Genomic DNA, 14,765 nt, shown 5'->3' with positions numbered 1-14,765 from the left:
AAAAGGGGATCCCCATAAAGATAACAGCTGATTTTTTCAATAGAAATTCTTCAGGCCAGAAGGGAATGGCAGGACATACTTAAAGTGATGAAAGAGAAAAACCTACAACCCAGATTACTATACCCAGCAAGGATCTCATTCAAATGTGAAGGAGAAATAAAAAACCTTCCAGACAAGCAAAAGCTGAGAGAATTCAGCACCACCAAACCAGCTCTTCAACAAATGCTAAAGGATCTTCTCTAGACAGGAAACACAGAAAAGGTTTATAAACTCAAACCCAGAACAACAAAGTAAATGGCAACAGGATCATACTTTTCAATAATTACTTTAAATGTAAATGGGTTGAATGCCCCAATCAGAAGACAAAGACTGGCTGAATGGATACAAAAACAAGACCCTCATATATGCTGTCTACAAGAGACCCACCTCAAACTAAATGACACATACAGACCGAAAGTAAAAGGATGGAAAAAGATATTTCATGTAGATAGAGAGCAAAAGAAAGCAAGAGTAGCAATACTCATATCAGATAAAATAGACTATTAAATAAAGGCCACAAAAAGAGACAAAGAAGGACACTACATAATGATCAAAGGATCAATCCAAGGAGAAGATATAACAATTATAAATATATATGCACCCAACATAGGAGCACTTCAATACTTGTAAGGCAAATGCTAACAAGTATGAATGGGGAAATTAACAGTAACATACTAATAGTGGGAGATTTAACATCCCACTCACACCTATGGAGAGATCAACCAAACAGAAAATTAGCAAGGAAACACAAACTTTAAATGATATAATCTACCAGTTAGATCTAATTGATATCTATAGGACATTTCACCCTAAAGCAATGAATTTCACCTTTTTCTCAAGTGTACATGGAACATTCTCCAGGATAGATCACATCCTGGACCATAAATCTAGCCTTGGTAGATTCAAAAAAACTGAAATCATTTCAAGCTTCTTTTCTGATCACAATGAAGTAAGATTAGATGTCAACTACAGGAAAAAAAATATTAAAAATACAAACATATGGAGGTTAAACAACACACTTCTGAATAACTGACAAACCATGGAACAAATTGAAGAGGAAATCAAAATATGCATAGAAACAAATGAAAATGAAAACACAAAAACCCAAAACCAATGGGATTCGGTAAAAGCAGTGTTAAGGGGCAAGTTCATAGCAATACAAGCGTACCTCAATAAACAAGAGAAAAATCAAATAAATAACCTAACTTTATACATAAAGCAACTAGAAAAAGAAGAAATGAAGAACCCCGGGGTTAGTAGAAGGAAAGAAATAATAAAAAATAAGGCAGAAATGAAAAAGAAACGAAGGAGACTATAGCAAAAATCAACAAACTAAAAGCTGGTTCTTTGAGAAGATAAATAAAATAGGCAAACCATTAGCCAGACTCATCAAGAAAAAAAGGGAGAAGAATCAAATCAACAAAATTAGAAACAAAAATGGAGAAATCACAACAGACAACACAGAAATACAAAGGATCATAAGAGACTACTATCAGCAACTATATGCCAATGAAATGGACAACTTGGAAGAAATGGAAGTATTCTTAGAAAAGTATAACCTTTCAAAACTGAACCAGAAAGAAATAGAAAATTTTAACAGACCGATCACAAGCATGGAAATCAAAACTGTAATCAAAAATCTTTCAACAAATAAAAGCCCATGACCAGATGGCTTCACAGGTGAATTCTACCAAAAATTTAGAGAAGAGCTAACACCTATCCTACTCAAACTCTTCCAGAAAATTGCAGAGGAAGGTAAACTCCCAAACTCATTCTTTGAGGCCACCATCACCCTAATACCAAAACCAGGCAAAGATGCCAGAAAAAAAGAACTACAGGCCAATATCACTGATGAACATAGATGCAAAAATCCTCAACAAAATTCTAGCAAACATAATTCAGCAACATATTAAAAAGATCATACATCATGACCAAGTGGGCTTTATCCTAGGGATGCAAGGATTCTTCAGTATTTGCAAATCAATCAATGTGGTACACCACATTAACAAACTGAAAGATAAAAACCATTATCTCAATAGATGCAGAGAAAGCCTTTGACAAAATTCAAGACCCATTTATAATAAAAACTGTCCAGAAAGCAGGCATAGAAGGAACATACCTCAGCATAATAAAAGTCATATATGATGAACCCACAGCAAACATTATCCTCAATGGTGAAAAACTGAAAGCATTTTCCCTAAATTCAGGAGCAAGACAAGGGTGCCCACTCTCACCACTACTATTCAACATAGTTTTGTAAGTTTTAGTCATAGCAATCAGAGAAGAAAAAGAAATAAAAGGAATCCAGATTAGAAAAGAAGTAAAACTCTCACTGTTTGCAGGTGACATGATCCTCTACATAGAAAACCCTAAAGACACCACCAGAAAATTACTAGAGCTAATCAATGAATATATATAGTAAAGTTTCAGGATATACAATACACAGAGATACCTTGCATTCCTATACAGTAACAATGAGAAAACAGAAAGAAATTAAGGAAACAATCTCATTCACCATTGTGATGAAAAGAATAAAATACTTAGGAGTAAATCTACCTAAAGAAACAAAAGACCTATAGATAGAAAACTATAAAACACTGATAAAAGAAATCAAAGTGACACAAATAGATTGAAAAATATACCATGTTCGTGGATCGGAAGAGTCAGTATAGTGAAAATGACTATACTACCCAAAGCAATCTATAGATTCAATGCAATCCCTATCAAGCTACCAATGGTATTTTTCACAGAACCAGAACAAATAATTTCACAATTTGTATGGAAATACAAAAACCTCGAATAGCCAAAGCAATCTTGAGAAAAAAGAATGGAACTGGAAGAATCAACCTGCCTGACTTCAGACTATACTACAAAGCTGCAGTCATCAAGACAGTATGGAACTGGCACAAAGATAGAAATATAGATCAATGGAACAAAATAGAAAGCCCATTGATAAATCCACGCAACTATGGACACCTTATCTTTGACAAAGGAGCAAAAATATACAATGGAGAAAAGACCATCTTTTTAACATGTGGTGCTGGGAAAACAGGAGGGCCGAGAGGAGTTACTCCACATTCAAGGTCAGGAGGGGCCGTCATGAGTAGATACACCTTGTCCAAGGTAAGGAGCAATGGCTGCACTTTGCTGGGACAGCCGTAAAGAGATACCCCACGTCCAAGGTAAGAGAAACCCAAGGAAGACGGTAGGTGTTGTGAGAGGGCATCAGAGGGCAGACACACTGAAACTATAATCACAGAGAACTAGCTAATCTGATCACATGGACCACAGCCTTATCTAACTCAGTGAAACTAAGCCATGCCGTGTGGGGCCACCCAAGACGGATGGGTCATGGTGGAGAGGTCTGACAGAATGTGGTCCACTGGAGAAGGGCATAGCAAACCACTTGAGTATTCTTGCCTTGAGAACCCCATGAACAGTATGAAAAGGCAAAAAGATAGGACACTGAAAGATGAATTACCCAGGTCGGTGGGTGCCCAATATGCTACTGGAGATCAGTGGAGAAAACACTCCAGAAAGGATGATGCTGCTGCTGCTGCTGCTGCTAAGTTGCTTCAGTCGTGTCTGATTCTGTGCGACCTCATAGACGGCAGCCCACCAGCCTCCCCCGTCCCTGGGATTCTCCAGGCAAGAACACTGGAGTGGGTTGCCATTTCCTTTTCCAATGCATGAAAGTGAAAAGTGAAAGTGAAGTCACTCAGTCATGTCCGACTCTTAGCGACCCCATGGACTGCAGCCCACCAGGCCTCTCCATCCGTGGGATTTTTCAGGCAAAAGTACTGGAGTGGGGTGCGATTGCCTTCCCCGGAAAGAATGATGGGATGGAGCCAAAGCAAAAACAATGCCCAGCTGTGGACGTGACTGGTGATAGAAGCAAAGTCTGATGCTGTAAAGAGCAATATTGCATAGGAACCTGGAATGTTAGGTCCATGAATCAAGGCAAATTGGAAGTGGTCAAACAGGAAATGGCAAGAGTGAACGTCGACATTCTAGGAATCAGCGAACTAAGATGGACTGGAATCAGTAAATTTAACTCAGATGACCATTATATCTACTACTATGGGCAGGAATCCCTTAGAAGAAATGGAGAAGCCATCATGGTCAACCAAAGAGTCCGAAATGCAGTACTTGGAAGCAATCTCAAAAATGACAGAATGATCTCTGTTCGTTTCCAAGGCAAACCATTCAATATCACGGTAATGCAAGTCTATGCCCCGACCAGTAACGCTGAAGAAGCTGAACTTGAATGGTTCTATGAAGACCTACAAGACCTTTTAGAAATAACACCCAAAAAAGATGTCCTTTTCATTATAAGGAACTGGAATGCAAAAGTAGGAAGTCAGGAAACACCTCGCGTAACAGGCAAATTTGGCCTTGGAGTACAGAATGAAGCAGGGCAAAGGCTAATAGAGTTTTGCCAAGAGAATGCACTGGTCATAGCAAACACCCTCTTCCAACAACACAAGAGAAGACTCTACACATGGAGAATCACCAGATGGTCAACACCAAAATCAGATTGATTATATTCTTTGCAGCCAAACATGGAGAAGCTCTATACAGTCAGCAAAAACAACACCGGGAGCAGATTGTGGCTCAGATCATGAACTCCTTATTGCCAAATTCAAACTTAAATTGAAGAAAGTAGGGAAAACCACTAGACCATTCAGGAATGACCTAAATCAAATCTCTTATGATTATACAGTGGAAGTCACAAATAGATTTAAGGGACTAGATCTGATAGACAGAGTGCCTGATGAACTATGGACAGAGGTTCGTGATATTGTACAGGAGACAGGGATCAAGACCATCCCCATGGAAAATAAATGCAAAAAAGCAAAATAATGTCTGAGGAGGCCTTACAAATAGCTGTGAAAAGAAGAGGAGCAAAAAGCAAAGGAGAAAAGGGAAGATATTCCCATCAGAATGCAGAGTTCCAAAGAGTAGCAAGGAGAGATAAGAAAGCCTTCCTCAGTGATCAATGCAAAGAAATAGAGGAAAACAACAGATTGGGAAAGACTAGAGATCTCTTCAAGAAAATTAGAGATACAAAGGGAACATTTCATGCAAAGATGGACTCGATAAAGGACAGAAATGGTATGGACCTAACAGAAGCAGAAGATATTAAGAAGAGATGGCAAGAATACACAGAAGAACTGCACAAAAAAGATCTTCACAACCCAGATAATCACGATGGTGTGATCACTCACCTAGAGCCAGATTTCCTGGAATGTGAAGTCAAGTGGGCCTTAGGAAGCATCACTATGAACAAAGCTAGTGGAGGTGATGGAATTCCAGTTGAGCTATTCCAAATCCTGAAAGATGATGCTGTGAAAGTGCTGCACTCGATATGCCAGCAAATCTGGAAAATGCAGCAGTGGCCACAGGATTGGAAAAGGTCAGTTTTCGTTCCAATCCCAAAGAAAAGCAATGTCAAAGAATGCTCAAACTACCGCACAATTGCACTCATCTCACATGCTAGTAAAGTAATTCTCAAAATTCTCCAAGCCAGGCTTTAGCAATACGTGAACCGTGAACTTCCAGATGTTCAAGCTGGTTTTAGAAAAGGCAGAGGAACCAGAAATCAAATTGCCAACATACGCTGGATCATCAAAAAAGCCAGAAAGTTCCAGAAAAACATCTGTCTCTGCTTTATTGACTATGTCAAAGCCTTTGACTGTGTGGATCACAGTAAACTGTGGAAAATTCTGAAAGAGATGGGAATACCAGATCATCTGACCTGTCTCTTGAGAAACTTGTATGCAGGTCAGGAAGCAACAGTTAGAACTGGACATGGAACAACAGACTGGTTCCAAATAGGAAAAGCTGTATGTCAAGGCTGTATATTGTCACCCTGCTTATTTAACTTATATGCAGAGTACATCATGAGAAACCCTGGGCTGGAAGAAACACAAGCTGGAATCAAGATTGCCGGGAGAAATATCAATAACCTCAGATATGCAGATGACACCACCCTTACGGCAGAAAGTGAAGAAAAACTAAAGAGCCTCTTGATGAAAGTGAAAGAGGAGAGTGAAAATGTTGGCTTAAAGCTCAACGTTCAGAAAACTAAGATCATGGCATCTGGTCCCATCACTTCATAGGAAGTAGATGGGGAAACAGTGGAAACGGTGTCAGACTTTATTTTTGGGGCTCCAAAATCACTGCTGATGGTGATTCCAGCCATGATATTAAAAGACACTTACTCCTTAGAAGGAAGGTTATGACCAACCTAGATAGCATATTTAAAAGCAGAGACATTACTCTGGCAACAAAGGTCCATCTAGTCAAGGCTATGGTTTTTCCAGTGGTCATGTATGGATGTGAGAGTTGGACAGTGAAGAAAGCTGAGCGCTGAAGAATTGATGCTTTTGAACTATGGTGTTGGAGAAGACTCTTGAGAGCCCCTTGGACTGCAAGGAGATCCAACCAGCCCATCTTAAAGGAGATTAGTCCTGGTTGTTCATTGGAAGGACTGATGTTGAAGCTGAAACTCCAATACTTTGGCAACCTCATGCAAAGAGTTGACTGATTGGAAAAGACCCTGATACTGGGTAGGACTGGGGACAGGAGGAGAAGGGGATGACAGAAGATGAGATGGTTGGATGGCATCACCAACTCTATGGATATGAGGTTGGATAAACTCTGGGAGTTGGTGATGGACAGGGAGGCCTGGCGTGCTGTGATTCATGGGGTCGCAAAGAGTCGGACACAACTGAGCGACTGAACTGAACTGAACTGCTGGGAAAACTGGTCAACCACCTGTAGAAGAATGAAAGTAGGACACTTTCTAACACCATACACAAAAATAAACTTAAAATGGATTAAAGATCTAAATGTAAGACCAGAAACTATAAAACTCTAGAGGAAAACATAGGCAAAACACTCTCTGACATAAATCACAGGAAGATCCTCTATGACCCACTTCCCAGAGTAACGGAAATAAAAGCAAAAATAAACAAATGGGACCTAATTAAACTCAAAGTTTTTGCACAACGTAGGAAACTATAAACAGTGGAAAGACAGCTTTCAGAATGGGAAAAAATAATAGCAAATGAAGCAACTAACAAAGAATTAATCTCAAAAATATACAAGCAGCTCATGCAGCTTTATACCAGAAAAAAATAAATGACCCAATCAAAAAATGGGCCAAAGCATTAAACAGACATTTCTCTAAACAAGACATACAGATGACTAACAAGCACATGAAAAGATGCTCAACATCATTTATTATCAGAGAAATGCAAATCAAAAGCACAATAAGGTACCATCTCACACAGGTCAGAATGGCTGCTATCAGAAAGTCTACAAGCAATAGATGCTGGAGAGGGTGTGGAGATAAGAGAACTGTCTGACACTGTTGGTGGGAATGCAAACGATTGCAGCCACTATGGAGAACAATGTGGAGATTCCTTAAAAGACTGGAAATAGAATGACCATATGACCCAGCAATCCCACTGCTGGGCATACACATCGAGGAAACCAGAATTGACAGAGACACGTGTAGCCCAGTGTTCATCGCAGCACTGTTTACAATAGCTAGAACATGGAAGCAACCTAGATGTGCACTGGCAGACAAATGGATAAGAAAGTTGTGGTCCATATACACAAAGGAATATTACTCAGCCATTAAAAAGAACACATTGGAATCAGTTCTAATGAGGTGGATGAAACTGGAGCCTATTCTATAGAGTGATGTTAGTCAGAAAGAAAAACACCAATACAGCATATTAAGGCATATATATGGAATTTAAAAGATGGCAACAATGACCCTATATGCAAGACAGCAAAAGAGACACAGATATAAAGAACAGACTTTTGGACTCTGTGGGAGAAGGCGAGGCTGGGATGATTTGCAGTGGGACAACCCAGAGGGATGGGATGGGGAGGGAGGTGGGAGGGGGGTTTGGGATGAGGGACACATGTACACCCGTGGCTGATTCATGTCAATGAATGGCAAAAACTACCACAATATTGTAATTAGTCTTCAATTAAAATAAATATTTTTTTTTTAAAAAGAATACATACAAATAGGACCTACCATTTCCTTAACAGATCCATGGCTTTGATCTGAAAGATAAACAATCCAACTTGAGGACTCCAAACTCACGTATGAAGTGTTGAGGACTTGGTGAAAAGTTTTACTGCTTCTGTGCAGTACTTAGTTTTGTCAGTTTTTACCAACTGCAGCTCCAAAATTTGTTCCTGGGCTTGACATTTTGAAGAATCATTTGCCTTTTAAATGTGTCACTCACTTTTGTCTGACTGATCTTGCAGAGTCTAGGACCAAACATTTTCAATAAAAGTTTCAGCCATTATAAAAGGCAGTATTAAGTCCTCACACTGTGTTTTGAAAGGCTTTAGGTTGTTAACATTGAAATGGATGTCAGGTTTGGAAAAGGAAAAGAAAAAAAGCAACTTTTTTTCTTTTCTTTTTTAGCTCAAAATTAATGCTTTCACTTCAGGGCTAGCAGAGCCATGCCTCCACGCGTTTCCAAACGTGCTGCTTTTCCAGGCTTATGTAACTCAACATTTGCCAGACTGTCCAGAGGAACAGCAGAACCACTGTGGCCGTCCCCAAAGACTATTTTCCTGTATAGCTTCTCTATGCTTTATGATAATTTCAGGCTTCCTCACATGTCTGGGGTTGGCAATTTCCAGGGAGCACTTTACTTTATGCCTCTTGAACTAAGTCCTCTTAGAATAAGATAGCTTTGATTTTCTCTCCTCTTTCCCCTGGTTATGTTTCCTGCCACTGGTAGAAGGGTGACTAATCCCTGGTGCCTGTGAAGATGACCGTTCTCATGTCCATTGATGGAGGTGTCCATCTTCCCCATGTCTGATGTCTAAGGTATGTACCAGGAGCATCAATTTAGGACATCCTCACCTCTTAGAGAAACCCCCCATGGCAGCTGATGCCAACCACTTCCTATGCCAAGATTCCCCATGCTCTTTGCCGTAGGGAGTTTAATCCAAGATAAGAATGTTGGTTCTGCCGCTGCTTATCTCTTGAACCCTGAATAACTTAGTGAGCTTTTGTGAAACTGTTCTGTTTTTGTCTACCCTCCCATTGCAGTTGGGCTTCCCTGGTGGTTCAGTCAGTAAAAGAATCCACCTGCAATGCAGGTAGACCTGGGTTCGATCCCTGGGTGCGGAAGATCTCCTGGAGAAGGAAATGGCAACCCACTCCAGTATTCTTGCCTGGGAAATCCCATGGACAGAGGAGCCTGGCATGCTATATTCATGGGGTTGCAAAAGAGTCGGACTCAACTTAGGGACTAAACCATCACCATCACCATTGCAGTCATTCCACCCCAGACTTCAAAGGAAGTAACTCTTGAGCTGATACATGGTGAACAAGTAGGGGAAATTAGAATTTATTCACAGATCTACTAATAGGTCCATGTGACAGAAACTCATGTGGGATAAAGTAGCCACATGACACTGGGATCTAGTTGTTCTCCTTGGCAGAGGGGCCTCACCTTTGGTGAAGTTCATTGCTCCAACGCAAGTGTCTCTGCTTCCCCAGGAGGACCCGATTCTTCTGATAAATACGAGGGAAAGAAACTTGTAACACCAACCCTTAAACAGACCTAGATGTTCCTGCATTCTCAGTTGAACATAATTCTGGTTCAAGTGGAACTCCTGCTACTCTGCAAACAAATATCTTTACTAGGAATCCTCTTGGAAATGTTTAACTACCAATGAATTCCCAATGACAGTGAATTGACTCAGCCTACAAAGAGGAGGGCCATCTGGACACACCCTTAGAACTTTCAGCTTTCCTGGAGATAAGGACTGGGGTAGTATGGGGGTGTTCTAGGGTAGAATGGGGATGTTCCGTCAGTACCTTGAAGTCTCCCAAATCTAGAAAAGGGTAGTGATAGTTTTACAGGCTTACATGGGTTCCTAGAATGACTCCTGCTAAAGAATAACATTAAAAGGAAGGTTGGTTGTTAGGTAACCCTGTGGCATTGCATGGGTTCTGATACCTTCAATCTGGCCAATGGGAGGATGGGCTGACAGTGGACCATATGAAGTCAGGGTGGAATGAGGCTGTAGGAAGAGAGGGATGGCAAGTTTCATCATAGAGAAATTAGGGAACCATTCAACAGAGTGGGGAATAGATGTTACATGGCAAAAGCCATAGATAGGTACTTATTGAGAAATCAGGAATACCAGCAGTGAACACATGTCATGTGCAAGGTACAGAGCTTGGCACTGAGGAGCAATCAAAGAGTAACTGAGTAAGAATGACTATCTTTTATTGGGCCTTCTCTATGTGCAAGGTGCTGTGCCACATGCAGTTGCCTATGTCATTCTCAGAACAGCTTGATGAGGCCGATGCTCTTGTTCCCAATTACAGTTCACAGCACTGAGGTTGAGACATTTCTCAGTTCACACAGCAGTGGAGCCAGTGGGTTTCTTCCCCTTAACACCTATAATATGTTACATCACCTTGCCTTTTAGGAGCTTACAATCCAGATGTGCAGAAAGTATCTGTATTTTTTAAAAAATAATAATTGACACAAGGCAAAATAATTAGTAACTGTCATGAGCAATATGTATAAATTGCACAGATCAATGTGTACCATGGTTTTGCCAAAGAACGAAGTCCCTTTACATTGTGATGACCAAAATGTTTCACTGAGAAGGTATGATCTGGGCTTGCCTTGAAGAATAAAAATAGGACATGTGGAGGCAGAGATGAAGGAAATTAAGGCTGAAGAGTGAGGAAAGTCTGAGTCCTGATTCTTTTACAGGTAAATGGACAGATGTTTACCCAAAAAGAGAATTGGTCGTGTATGTAACAAATAAATGAGTACTCATTTAGGGTGAATGCGTGTATGTGAAACATAGGTATTTGAGTAGGTGTTTCAAATATTTTATCAAAGTTGGGAATGCTGCACAATGAAGTAGTGCCAAGGCTTTAATTGGACTCATATTTACTTGGGATTATATAGAGGGCTTTCGTATTTTTTTGGCTTGTGTGAAAAAATTTTCCTCGAATGATAGCAAAAGAAGGGGAAGCTCACTACATTGAACGTGCTTTCTGATCTCCCTTACAAGCTTTTATGTAATTGCTAGAATTTCCTGAATTGGGATCAGGCCCCAGCAGCTATTGGAAGAACTTGTCACTGCCCACCTTTGTTGGGAGCGACGTGACGCTGCCCTGAGGGGGCATTGTCAACCTTCTCTATGTTTTTCATCTCCTGCTCCCTCAACCTTTAGATGGAGTCTTTTAGAAGTGCTTTTTTAGAAGTAGCATTTGTTTATATCTGGTTTGCTAACTGGATGAGTTAGCATCTTTGGGATTCCAATACAATGGATAAGACCAAAGTGATATAGGAAAAGAGAATGGTTCAATATTTATAATACTGATGCTTTTGTTCAAACAGTACTTTTCATTTGAATTAATTCTTGTTCTAGTTTTCTTCTACTCCCATCTATAGGCCCTTGCACTAACGGCACACTCTTTGAGTACTAGAATTTGGTGGCATTTTTGACAGAATTAAATTGTGTCCACAATTATCCTGCAGTTCAGATGGTTGCCCTTTATCAATGTGTTGCTATTTAAGTAAAGCTGCTCATTGTCTTGGGCTACTGTATTATGCAGGCTTTCCAGGTGGCTCAGTGGTAAAGCGGAGAAGGCAATGGCTCCCCACTCCAGTACTTTTGCCTGGAGAATCCCATGGACGGAGGAGCCTGGTGGGCTGCAGTCCATGGGGTCGCGACTGAGCGATTTCACTTTCACTTTTCACTTTCATGCATTGGAGAAGGAAATGGCAACCCACTCCAGTGTTCTTGCCTGGAGAATCCCAGGGATGACGGAGCCTGGTAGACTGCCGTCTATGGGGCCGCACAGAGTTGGACACGACTGATGCGACTTAGCAGCAGCAGCAGCAGCAGTGGTAAAGATTCCACCTGTCAATACAGGAAACGCAGGAGACGTGGGTTTGATCCCTGGGCCAGGAAGATCCCCTGGAGAAGGAAATGGCAACCCACTCTTGTATTCTTGCCTGAAAAATTCCATGGACAGAGGAGCCTGGTAGGCTAGTCTGGCGGAATAAAGTCCATTGGGTCTCAAAGATTGGGACCACCACTGAGAGACTGAGCATGCTCGCTCTATATTTTGCTTTCAGGGGACAAACTTCCTCCACATTCTAGAGAACACTCCATCTTTATTTTGCATTGGCTTAGTGCTTCACATTATAGTTTCTCTCTTCTCTCCATCCCTCATTAAATGATACCCAAATCTTAAAAAATAAATATAAATTAAGAAGATAATATAAATAAATGTCAGTATCATCCTATATCCTTTGTAAATGGGACATACAGATCACCGTTATAGGCAAGTATTATAATTAGCAAAAAAGATCCATTTTATTATTGATTTGTTCCAATTTTGTTTTTCACTACTAAATCAGAAGAGATTTGTGAATAAATTTTAAAAATATAGTGCAATGCAGTTTATCAGCCTTGATTTTTGCAGTCATGGCAATTGCATTTTATATAATAAATAATATCAACATTCACTTGCTGTATCACCACAACCCATACCACAAAAATAAGCTGAGACATTGTTTCTCAGCTCTGCCCTTTACTTGAAACATGTTCTGTCAATAGTTCCTTGAGTATTCTAGCCTTGGCAGGTCATTTCCTAATATTATCATTGCTCATTCACAAGAAGTTAGAAGACAGGACTTTGGACACCCAGGCATGGTGCCCAGCACAGCCTGTCAGGATGGGAGCTTTCACCCATCTGTTGGCAGTATGCTGTGGAGAGTCAGTCACCACACTGAGTTTTAAAAGCATTCTAAAGATCTTTTTGAGAGCATGTGTCTTAGTCACTTTAGGCTGCCATAACAAATCACCATAGATTGGGTGGCTTATAAACAACAGGAATCTATTCCTCACAGATCTAGAGGCTAGAAATCAGAGATTAGGGTGTCAGCACAGTTGGGGTCTGGTGAAAATCTTTTTCTGAGTTACAGAGTACTGTCTTCTCATTATATCTCCACAGAGCAGAAATGGAGCCAAGGAGTTCTTTGGTGTCTCTTTCATTAGGGCACTAATGCCATTCACAAGGGCTCCATCCTCATGACCTAATCATCTCCCCAAAACCCCATCTCCTAATATTGTCACATTTGGGGGTAAGATTTCAACATATGAGTAGGGGAGGAGAACACCAATATTTAGTCCACGACAACACACAAAGTGAAAGGGGCAAATTAGTTAGTTTTTGACTGCACCACACAGCATGTGGGATCTTAGTTCCCCAACCAGCGACAGAACCCATTCCCCCTGCATTGGCAGCATAGAGTCTTAATCACTAGACTGCCAGGGAAGTTTACAAGTTCTTTAAATGAGAGAAAAAACAAAGGGTTGTGAGAATTCTGAGCAGGTAAGGTGGACAGTTGGACCAAACCTAGTATGTCAGGACTGAAAGGGACCTTCATGATCATCAGGAGGCTGGTATGAATCAAATGCTGTCATTTTCTCTTTCCTTCCTTCTGCCTGCTCACTGCCAGGACTTCAAATCAGAACTCAAACCTAAAGAAAAGTGAAAAGATCTCCTCGTGCATTGGATATATAATAGTGTGTTTTTATCCAAACCCCTTCTGTCTTCTAGGCTGACAATTCACATCAGACAAATCTCATAGTGAGAGAAGCGGTACTCCATTAAGGAGTTCTGGAAACGGCTGACCCTTACAGAGCTAGCAAGGCACATGGTCCTTTGTGTTAGCCTTTGCTGCACCCATGCTAACTGGTGTACTGACTTGAACTTGGCACTTTCTAGCTCTTCAGTTAGAAGGCTGAGCTTGCCTTCTAACTCTGTTGACCTACAGGAGGTTACATAATGTGCCTCCCTGGTGTTATCTTGTGGTTCTTTTTATACTCCCCCAAACCCATCCTTGTGGACTTTACTATTGTGACTCCATTCTAACCTCTCTCCCTGTGGCATGGAGAGTTCCTGCAAACCCAGCAGTAAAACCCAACCCCAGAAGCTGGCAAAGCTGCATAGTATGTTCCTCTTACTCACATCAGTGCCTCTCTGAATGCTGATGTGTTCTGGAAATGAGGGAGCTTTAAATACCCTTGTTGACATGGGTCTAAGATCTCTCTGTCTGAGGTACTATCAGGGAATTCGCAGGGCATTCATCAAAATCAAGCTGATGCAAGCATGAATACTCACAAGAAAGAGCCCTTTTATGCTGAAAACTGCTGAAGGCAGGAAAAGGGACTAATTTATTTAAATTATCCCTCTAAGTGTCAAGTCCCATGCTTTCTGGAAGGGTCTGACAACTGTGGGTTAAAGAAAGTTTGCTCAAATTTATAAATAAATTAGTAATGGTAGAAAGTTAACCTGGGAAATCAGAGTAACAGAAACGTAATCGCCATCGATGTTGATGCAGGTGTAGGGAAATACAGTTTCTGCTATTAAGCTTTTAAATGTCAGCAAATGGCAGTTTAGTAGATCATTTTCTAATAATGATTAAATTTCTCATTAAAATGTTTCCTTCATTATTCTTCAGGTAGAAATGTGTAATTCAATGATTGTTACATCAATTACACTTAAAAAGCTCATTAAAATACTGAAATATTATCTCTCGTAGTCAGAGTACTTTAAGAGTACTGTACTAATTATAAAAGAAATAAACTCTTATAATAGCACCGTTTGAACTGATGCCTTATAAATTCTTAAT

Source organism: Giraffa tippelskirchi, chromosome 4 (assembly GCF_054371585.1).
Source record: "Giraffa tippelskirchi isolate mGirTip1 chromosome 4, T2T-mGirTip1v1.2.pri, whole genome shotgun sequence".
Classification (NCBI taxonomy): Eukaryota; Metazoa; Chordata; class Mammalia; order Artiodactyla; family Giraffidae; genus Giraffa; species Giraffa tippelskirchi.
The sequence above is the reverse complement of the archived record's forward strand: the minus strand, read 5'-3'. Positions refer to the sequence as shown.